We start from the raw sequence: 9,991 nt of genomic DNA, 5'->3' as shown, positions 1-9,991 counted from the left end.
TGATATCTTTCTTTATTAACAGGAAAGTTAATAGAGTCGCCAAGCTTGGTATTGACTTCTACGGGGTTATCAACTTTGCATCCAGTTATACTTGTTTCTTTTATCAAGTCAAGTGTATATTTCTGTTGAGAGACTGAAAGTCCCTCTTTTAATCGTGCTACTTTCGTCCCAAGAAAGTACTTGAATCTTCCGAGGTCTTTAATCTCAAACTCCTTAGCCATTTTCTTTTTCAGTCTGTCAATCTCTGTAGTATCATCGGGATAACACAATATCATCCACGTATACAATGAGAACGACACTCTTTCCTGACACTGACCTTTTTGTAAGCAGAGTGTGATCAGAGTGTCCCTGAGTATAACCTTGAGAAACGAAGGTAGTAAACCTGTCGAACCACGCTTTTGGAGACTATTTTAATCTGTATAATGACTTTCTTAGCTTACACCCTTCGTGATCAAACTGAGCTTCAAAACCTGGAGGACTCATGTAGACTTCCTCTTTTAACTCACCATTGAGAAATGCATTTTTCACATCTAGATGATGGAAAGGCCAGTCTTTGTTCACAACCATGTCGAACTGTGTTTAGTTTTGCAACCAGAGAAAAAGTCTTAGAGTAGTCTATTCCAAAGGTCTGAGTAAATCCTTTAGCAACTAGCCTGACCTTATAACTGTCAAGCGTCCCATCAGACTTGTACTTTATGGTGAACCCCTATTTGCATCCAACCGTCTTATGCTCTTTAGGAAGAGACAGACGATCCCAAGTATTGTTTTTCTCAAGAGCCCTCATTTCTTCCATAATTGTAGTTTTTCACTCGGGGATTTCCATTGCTACTTATAAATTATTTGGTATCGTTACTGTTTATAGACTTGTAGTAAGAGCTCTGAACTCAGGTGAAAGGTTACCATACGACAGATAACTCCGCATTGGGTGCTTAAGGCAAGACTTGATTCTTTTTCTTAAGGCAATAGGAAGATCAAGGGAGGAATCTCCACCTTTTACTCTATCTGACCTTCCATTAGAAATTCCACACAGTCTCTAGCGTAGAGTTCCATTCTGATAAGCAAATAGTGACAATCATAAGGAGTTGGCCAAGTAAGCAATATTGAGGTTCTAAAAGATGAAAGTGAAGTTCAACAATCTCGAACCAGCTCAACTGAAGCTCGTGGTGAAAATCATTGTAAGAACTTTTCAAGTCAATCCAATCATGAGACAATCATTATGCCTCAAGGACCAATGTCAAGAGCTAAAAAACTTGAAGAGGGATTAAACGCTTGCTTCCAAGCTAAATTTCCAACCCATCACGAAGAGTTGCAACCCTTGAAGCTCCAAGAGTCACTTGGGCACCCAAAAGTCCTAATGAATCTGCAAAATTCAGATTCATCCCCGTGTTTAATGCTTGATGTATTAATTTATTTCAATGTATTTACATTTATTAAGGTTCATGTATGTCCTCAAAGAGTTTTTGTTGAACTTAGTCAATTAGGTGAAAAGTTGTGTCTTTTCAAATTGTCTTTTCCATCAGTATAAATACCTATGTAGTTTGGTCATTGGAACACACTTGAGATTGAATGGAATTTCATTAAAGGTTTTGTCTTTCAAGCTTTATGCTTTTTCTTTGTATTTTTGTGTTTAAAATGCATGTATTAGAACTTTCAATCTAGTTTGATCAATTAGATTGTGGAGAGTTCGAATTCTTGAAGTTAGGAATAAGTTTTCCTTTCTTGTTGATCATCGATCAATCTTCCAAGCCAAATATGTTTAGCTTTCTTGGGGTTGCTTACTAAATAGTTAATTGGGGTTACTTTTATTATCATTGTGGGGTTTCACCTAGAATAAAGGGGTTCTCATACGTGATTGAGGGCCCACAACGATAATAAGAATAACCCCGATTAACTATTTAATAAGCAACCCCAAGAAAGCTAAACATATTTGGCTTGGAAGATTGGTCGATGATCAAGAAGAAAGGAGAACTTGTTACTAACTTTAAGAAGTCGAACTCTCCACAATCTAATTGATCAAACTAGATTGAAAGTTCTAATACATGCATTTTAAACACAAAAATACAAAGAAAAAGCATAAAGCTTGAAAGACAAAAACTCTAATGAAATTTCATTCAATCTCAAGTGTGTTCCAATGACCAAACTACATAGGTATTTATACTAATTGAAAAGACAACTTGAAAGGACACAATTTTTCACTTAATTGACTAGGTTCAACAAAAACTCTTGAACCTTAATAAATGTAAATACATTGAAATAAATTAATACATCAAGCATTAAACACGGGGATGAATCTGAATTTTGCAGATTCATTAGGACTTTTGGGTGCCCAAGTGACTCTTGGAGCTTCAAGGGTTGCAACTCTTCGTGATGGGCTGGAAATTTAACTTGGAAGCAAGCGTTTAATCCCTCTTCAAGTTTTTTAGCTCTTGTCATTGGTCCCTGAGGCATAATGATTGCCTCATGATTGGATTGACTTAGAAAGTTCTTCCAATGATTTTCATAACGAGCTTCAGTTGAGCTGGTTTGAGATTGTTGAGCTTAACTATCATCTTGTAGAACCTCTATATTTCTTACTTGGTCAACTACCTGGAATAGTTGCTTCAACTTGTTTATTCCCAGCCATATCAGCCACAACTTTCTTGGTACAATCATTAGTTTTGCTATTTTCTTCCACAGTACACATATCATTTTTAGCACAAATACCAATATTATCAGAGACGAGTATGAGCATCATTATCATTCTCAACACAAATATCGAGGTTATTAAAGACAAAAGTATGAGTACCTTGGGCTAATGTTGGGTCGTACTCATAGATCGTTACCGGAGAAACAATAGGTGGCACAATTTCCTTCTTGAGATTCTTCCTATAGTATGTTATCCATGGACCTATTTGGTAGGTAAGACAGTGACAGTGTCGGTAATATTCAAGATAGGATCAGGAAGGGAATCAGTAAAGATCGAAGACGGGGGCCAATTAGTCTCTTCATTAGAGCTCTCCCCCTGAAAATGACTAATAGAAAAGAAGGGTTGATCCTCTTGAAAGGTGACATTTATCGAAATAAAATACTTGTGGGAGGGTGGATGAGAACACTTATACCCACGTTGACGGAGAGGATAGCCAACGAAGACATATTTCTAAGCACGGGGAGTAAATTTTGTCTTTTAACGCAACTGCGCGCATCAATGCATACTCAACCTTTGCATGCAGCGCCTCGCGCGCACACTTGTACAACCCTCGTGTGCAACCTAGCGTACACACCCATGCAACGCCTTGCGTCATTCTGCCTTTGCGCGCATCTGTAGCCTTCCCGGTTGAGTTGCCTGCGTGCTCAACTGTTCCAGCTACATGCTTATTCAACCCAAAAATACAAATTCAACTTCAAGCTGAATTTACTTATTTTTCCAGACATTATTTCGGGAAATTTCCTTCTACAAACTTGTTTAAAATCGTCTTAACTTACTTACCTTAAAATTTGAGCTTCAAATTCTTCACGATATGGTCAGAATTTTTCAATCTTCACACCCTGCTCAGAATCACATGAGAGCTTGACTTCTTGAGGAAATCTTCTAATGTCAACTCGAATTCTTAAGAATTTCCTTCCAGCAACCTCATAGCTTCATCTACACTCCTCAAGCCTTCAAATGGCTGTGGAATCACCCCTTTAACACTAGAGAATTGTCCAAACCAAGTTCTTGAACTGAGGCTTCCCTTTTAGATTAAGAGATGCATGACCTTAATTACACTTAGGCTGCCACCTATCCCACTAAGTCAACATTAAACCTTCTAATCTCGACAACTGGCCACTACAATCGATGATTAAGCTGAAAAGCTTCCCCTAATCACCAACACATAGCTTACTAACTCTTACCAACGCATGGCTTTACTTGGACGCATACACCTCTTAGCTAGTGCACGTCTCAGCGCCCTTACTCGCACCCGATGCCTAGTCTCAAGATCATCGCATGGGCCTACTTTACACACATCCTTGCCCGACCATTGCACACCAATGCACGCACAAGCCGCATCGCTTAAGGCATTCTCGCCCATGCGCGCGTCCTTGCCCAACTAACCTCAACGTGAGGCTCGACTAGTGCATAGCCCAGGCTCAACGCATGGCATCATCTTCTCGGCCAACACTTAGCCAATGTTCTTCTTCACACCACTAGCTTTCATCTTAACCTTAAGATGCTTAGGCCATCGCACACCTCAGCATGACCGTCAATGCATCATGACCTTCAACACTTAGTCAAAATTTCTCTCCTTAACCAAGGCTTCTTACTCTTTCACTTAGCACCCGAGAGCCCTTAGTAATCAACACATGAAATCATTTTTCTTTCCTTCCTTAGCATCCTCAAGCTTTCCCTACAACCTAGTATTAACTTACACTTCTTTCACTTAGCACCCGAGAGCCCTTAGTAATCAACACTTGAAATCATTTTTCTTTCCTTCCTTAGCATCCTCAAGCTTTCCCTACAACCTAGTATTAATTTACACTTAATCTTATATAACATACACAAGTAGAGAAAATAAGCTTCGGGGTTGACAAATATTTCTTGCTTTGCTTAATGAGATCCACAACTACTTTCCGTCTTAGGTTGTTAGTCTACATGACTCATTGAGTACTCATAGGCAATCATTTGAATACTCATATATTAAGCAAACAAAATAACTTCCACAAATTCTACTTAGATCATGATATTAATCTTCACCCTTACCCCATTAGAATTAGTTACTTATGACAAGAGATAAAGCCAAAGTGAGGATAGATAAGATGATGAAAGTGAACATGATGATATTAAAATAGTTGTTGAATACACAAATGAACTATCTCTTAAACAAAAGGCTACAACAACTAAGAAGATAGAGAAATAAGGTGAAGGGCAATTGTTAGTAATCTCTTGCTTCTCACAGATGAATGTTGAGGCTGCTTGTGATATAATGGTTGGATGAATGCAGAAAGCCCTTTTAGACTCTTGCTTCGGCGAAGCTTCGATGAAGAATCAAGGTGAAATATGGAGGTGGAATTCCCACTCTGATAAGTCGTAATCGTCTAACGTGGTAGGTGAGAATTTCAGCATTGCTATCATGGTCAATATTCTAAATACTTGCGAGAAGATCCGCTGGTATTGACTCTGAGATCCCGAGGCATGCGACTAATTGTTTGTTCGTCGGGTAGGGGTTTTGCACATGCGATGTAGGTCCTACGATCAGTCTGCAAAATAGACACTTTGGTGCAACATAACTCATGATATGGGGTAGTAGGTGTTTTTGAGATGCTTCACACAAGTTTAATAACATGAATACTTAAGAAGATTGACACATATTCTTCTTATCTATCATCATTATTCCAAGTAAAAGACTATAATAATTTGTATTTCTACAAGTTATCAGGTTGGCCGACACCTTTTGACATTTCACATGGGCAACCATTTGCTTTCCCATCTTTTCACGCAAGTCCACCCCTTCCTCAAGCCTCTTTCTCCATCCACCATAATTTTCCATCTACAAATTTCAGCACATCCAACCTCCTCGTCTCCCACTGACTTTGCCCACCAATGTTTTTGTCAGTTGTCATTTTTCCATCTGCCAGTCTCTTTGCCACCCTAACCAATGAACTACCGGTGTCTTCTCTCTCCATCGTGGTCAACTTATTGGGAAAAACCTTCCACTTCTATTGCATGAACAAGCAGAAAAATAACTAAAAAATTGAAAGAAAATAATAAAATTGGAAACACAATAATTAGCGTGAAAAACTCAAACTCAACGGAAAACAACAGCCCATCAAAGAGATTCATTATGCGAAAAATTGTTACATTCTCAGAAGTTACGGTATTAAGCGAATGCGGTCACTGCAAGATTGCGGCTACACGATAACGCATAATAGAGGGATCAACGTAAGGTTGGTGGAATGAACGCATCAACGTACATCTTGGGAAAATAAAAAACTGATGTTGACATTTCACCTATTACGCCATTAGCAGCAGAGATTTAGAAAGGACTAACGCGTCGCGAATGTCAGAATCAGAGCAGTCCATTAATGCTGTCGACGATCAAAGCTCTATATAAAGAAGCCGGTGAGCAGAATGTCAACTTATCTAGAGTTTTTCCCTGCGATCCAGACAAATGCGTGAGAAGAAGGCTTGAGAATTCTTCATCTCCTTCTTCCATTCCGCGAAACGACCAAAGCCTACGATCGGAGATAGATCTCGGGAGAGTTAGCTCCACCGCCCATCCATGGCACCTGATGCGTTATTTTATGAGGTGGAATTATGGATGAAAATGCGTTGAGCACTTAAGTTTTCTCAGTGGAATTCAAGTGTAAACCCCACTGAGTTTCTTGGTAAGTCCAGGGTCGAACACAGGGACTTGGGAAAAAATATGCGGTGGTAATTTCTCAGAAGAATTTGCGGTAACCAAATAAATCAAGTAGTTATTGGGAATGTTGTTTGTGGTAATAAAAATAAACAAATGCAGCGGAGTTCGAAAAGAGTTATAAAACGGAAGACGCGATAAGTATGCGGTGAATGGGTTGAGAAGAGTTTCGGCTAACACTTCTTAGGATGCGTTCATGCTATGCGATCGTGCAACACACATACAATAGTAAATCATCTCTCGATGCGAATGCTACGACTTTTAATGCTAGAACGCATGCGATATATGCGATAAGACTATAGGACCTACACATAAGCCTCTATTCTTATTTATGCGATGAAAAAATGACACATACGCATATAAGGCGACCACATAATATCATACCTATCTCTAGGATGCATGCGATGCAGGTTGGCAAACAGAATTTATCTCTAGGTTCCTATCTTTTGTTTATGCAGTTCTAATCATTGCACTCTCGAGTCTAGATTCTAATTTAGCTCTTTCAAATCTTAGGTTCTTTCTTTAGACTCTCTCTCTCGAGTAGCTCTGAAGGGATGTCGAGCACAACATAAAGAAAATGGAGAACCTAAAGAGAGAGTCTAAAGAGCTACTCGAGAGAGACTCGAGAGAGAGTCTAAAGGGATCAATATGTCATCCTTGAACTGATATCATTTATAACCCGCTTTCTACAGGTGCAACAGCTTATTTCGGAACTCAATGAAATTCTTGCCCATGATATTATAGATGAGGATAGGTTATGGAAAAAAAAATATTATAGATGAGGATAGGTTATGGGAAATGAAACTTACTACTCGTGCTTGAACTTTTGCTGTTTTACTTTAACGCTCCATTCCAAGTAATTGTTTTTTCTTTTTGTTTTATACACGTCTTTCCATGAAATTGAGTTGGAAAAGAGAAGGCAACAAGGTGCATATAATGGGCGGCCAATTCAAGGGGCAGTCACATTTCTTTGGGTACTTATTCTATTCGTGCTTGAACTTTTGCTGTTTTACTTAAACGCTCCTGTTTAATAATTTAGTGATTAACACATATTATATTTAGCACTTGGGTAGTAGGCAAATCAGTTGAGATCTCAAAAACATGCATGTTGGTAAATGCATCAAGATCTTTTAAATTCATATTTGATAATTAGGGGTATCAAGTATCTAGACTTCCATTATGAACTCGTAAAGAAAATGGCCAATCACTAGTTATGCATACTGGGTAGGAAATTTGGCTGCTTCTGTTGAAGATTGGATGGCTGGCGAAACTGCATTGACTTCGTTAATGGATGTGGAGAGGAGACACGGTACGATTTTTTCATGAAAACGTGCATTCCTGTTCTCATGTTTTCTTGAATAACACGTTAATAATTTTTTTTATAGAATATTTTTTATGGAGAATAAGAAGGGAAGTGATAAACAGAGTATCAATTATCCAGCCAAAATGAGAACAAATGGAGATCACTAGAAGAAAAAAAATGAAAGATGAAAAAAACTCTCCAATCTATATTAAAAAGACAACAATTTTCTAGTTGATGAAACTTAAAAGTTTATTTATTTTTTTCTTTTTTAGAGTATCTAAATAACTTAATAGTTACTTATACAATACTATAAAGACTAGTCAAGGTGCATGTAAGATCAGAAAATCAAGGATAAAAGTGGAGTATCTTTTCTCTTAACAATTTTGAAAGGCTTTGGATTGATAGAACATCTTCATGAAGTCTAGTTTAATATTTATCATTTGATGATCTCTTTCTAAAGGTAGAATTCATTTGGCAAGTAAGTTCAAGCCTGTGATCAAGAAGACAATGGTGGAACTAGATGGTAATATGATCTCTTTCTAGAGTAAATGTCGTTTCCTTTAATCTCCTTCCCAGTCTTATATTATAATTCACGCCGCTCCAGTTGTCATGTGAGGAGGTCAGATCAGAATCCTACCATTGATTATGCAAGTTCAAATCTAAAAGAAGAATGGAGCAGGTGATCTAGATATAGGTATCTTACACAACCAAATTGATGAAAATCGAACCTATTTTTCAGAATTTGGATAAGATATTTTAATTAAGTCTCGGGTCAAATTGCATAGTTGGAACTGAGATACCTAAATTCTTTGTAGTTTCCATTCTTACATGAATTATTAGTAATGTGTTAAGTTCATTGTAATGTCTAATTTTGTTGGTGTGTATTTTTGCTTAGTATTGTCTTGTGAAGGGCCGGTCGGCAAAATCATAAACGAAGCTTTATGGTATTTCTTTTAATTATTGGAAAAGGAGGGCTCCTGGGTATGTTCTCGAAAGGGAAGGTAGAGGTAGTACTTCGAATGGCGAAGAGAGGCGACTCGGCAAAGAAGGAATGAGAAATCGTCAAAGATGACTTCTTTGTTGGCGAAACGAAGGGCTAGTTCTTTCTCTCTCCATCTTATGGTATTTCACTTGATTTCTTTCTTCTTGTCTCTCTTTATCCTTTTCTTCTTTCTCCTTTTTCTTTCTTTTTTTATCTCTGTTTCTCCGTCTATCTTCTCCATCTCTTGCTTAATTTTCTCCATTCATATGATTGTATCTCAATATCTTTTTGTTTTTCTGTTTTCTTCATCTCATTTCCATTGATACTCCTTTCTTCTATTTCTCTCTCTTTTTGTTTGCCCTTCGTTAAAATTTGATACTTCATGTATTATTATTTAGTTTATAGCTAAATGTCATTAAAGCTAAAATATTGAAATATTAGTAAAGTAACTTGGTCATTAGTGTTGCGTGTGTGTATCATTAGTGTGGATGTTAGTTTAAACAATATAAAAAATTGTTACGACTGTTGTATTTGGTTAGTTATCCATTTTGTCCACAAGCTCTTTCCTCTTATTCTAGTCAAGTCCTTCATCTTCTCGACCTTGTCGAACACTCAATTTTCCACTTCTTTCATTGATTCAATCTTTCATTTCTCTACCTATCTCCCCATTTTCATCTTCATTTCTTTCCTACCAATGTCTCCGCCTTTCATCGCTAATGCCGATGTTTCCCTAGTCATTGCATCTTCTCCGTCGGAGATCGGCCTTGTTTCTTCTTTTAGATTATGCAAGTTCAAATCTAAAAGAAGAATGGAGCAGGTGATCTAGATATAGGTATCTTACACAACCAAATTGATGAAAATCGAACCTATTTTTCAGAATTTGGATAAGATATTTTAATGAAGTCTCGGGTCAAATTCCATAGTTGGAAGTGAGATACCTAAATTCTTTGTAGTTTCCATTCTTACATGAATTATTAGTAATGTGTTAAGTTCATTGTAATGTCTAATTTTGTTGGTGTATATTTTTGCTTAGTATTGTCTTGTAAAGGGTCGGCCGGCAAAATCATAGACGAAGATTTATGGTATTTCTTTTAATTATTGGAAAAGGAGGGCTCCTGGGTATGTTCTCGAAAGGGAAGGTAGAGGTAGTACTTCGAATGGCGAAGAGAGGCGGCTCGGCAAAGAAGGAATGAGAAATCGTCAAAGATGACTTCTTTGTTGGCGGTTCTTTCTCTCTCCATCTTATGGTATTTCACTTGATTTCTTTCTTCTTGTCTTTCTTTATCCTTTTCTTCTTTCTCCTTTTTCTTTCTTTTTTTTTATCTCTGTTTC

General features: G+C 37.5%; 1 long non-coding RNA gene across 2 annotated transcripts; it reads left to right on the top strand.

Moving 5' to 3' along the window:
- Nucleotides 1-8,147: 8,147 nt before the first annotated feature.
- Nucleotides 8,148-9,877, top strand: LOC150030896 (uncharacterized). Of its 2 annotated transcripts, none has more exons than XR_016526401.1 (3): nucleotides 8,148-8,200; nucleotides 8,282-8,356; nucleotides 8,573-9,877. It is a non-coding gene; the product is annotated as an uncharacterized LOC150030896 (long non-coding RNA). The 2 variants fall into 2 exon arrangements; XR_016526400.1 differs by having other exon boundaries at nucleotides 8,282-8,371.
- The last annotated feature ends 114 nt before the right edge of the window (nucleotides 9,878-9,991 follow it).

Source organism: Benincasa hispida, unplaced genomic scaffold, assembly GCF_027475165.1.
Source record: "Benincasa hispida cultivar pf3 unplaced genomic scaffold, pf3_genome.v1.1 HicScf160, whole genome shotgun sequence".
Taxonomy (NCBI): Eukaryota; Viridiplantae; Streptophyta; class Magnoliopsida; order Cucurbitales; family Cucurbitaceae; genus Benincasa; species Benincasa hispida.
The sequence above is the reverse complement of the archived record's forward strand: the minus strand, read 5'-3'. Positions and strand labels throughout refer to the sequence as shown.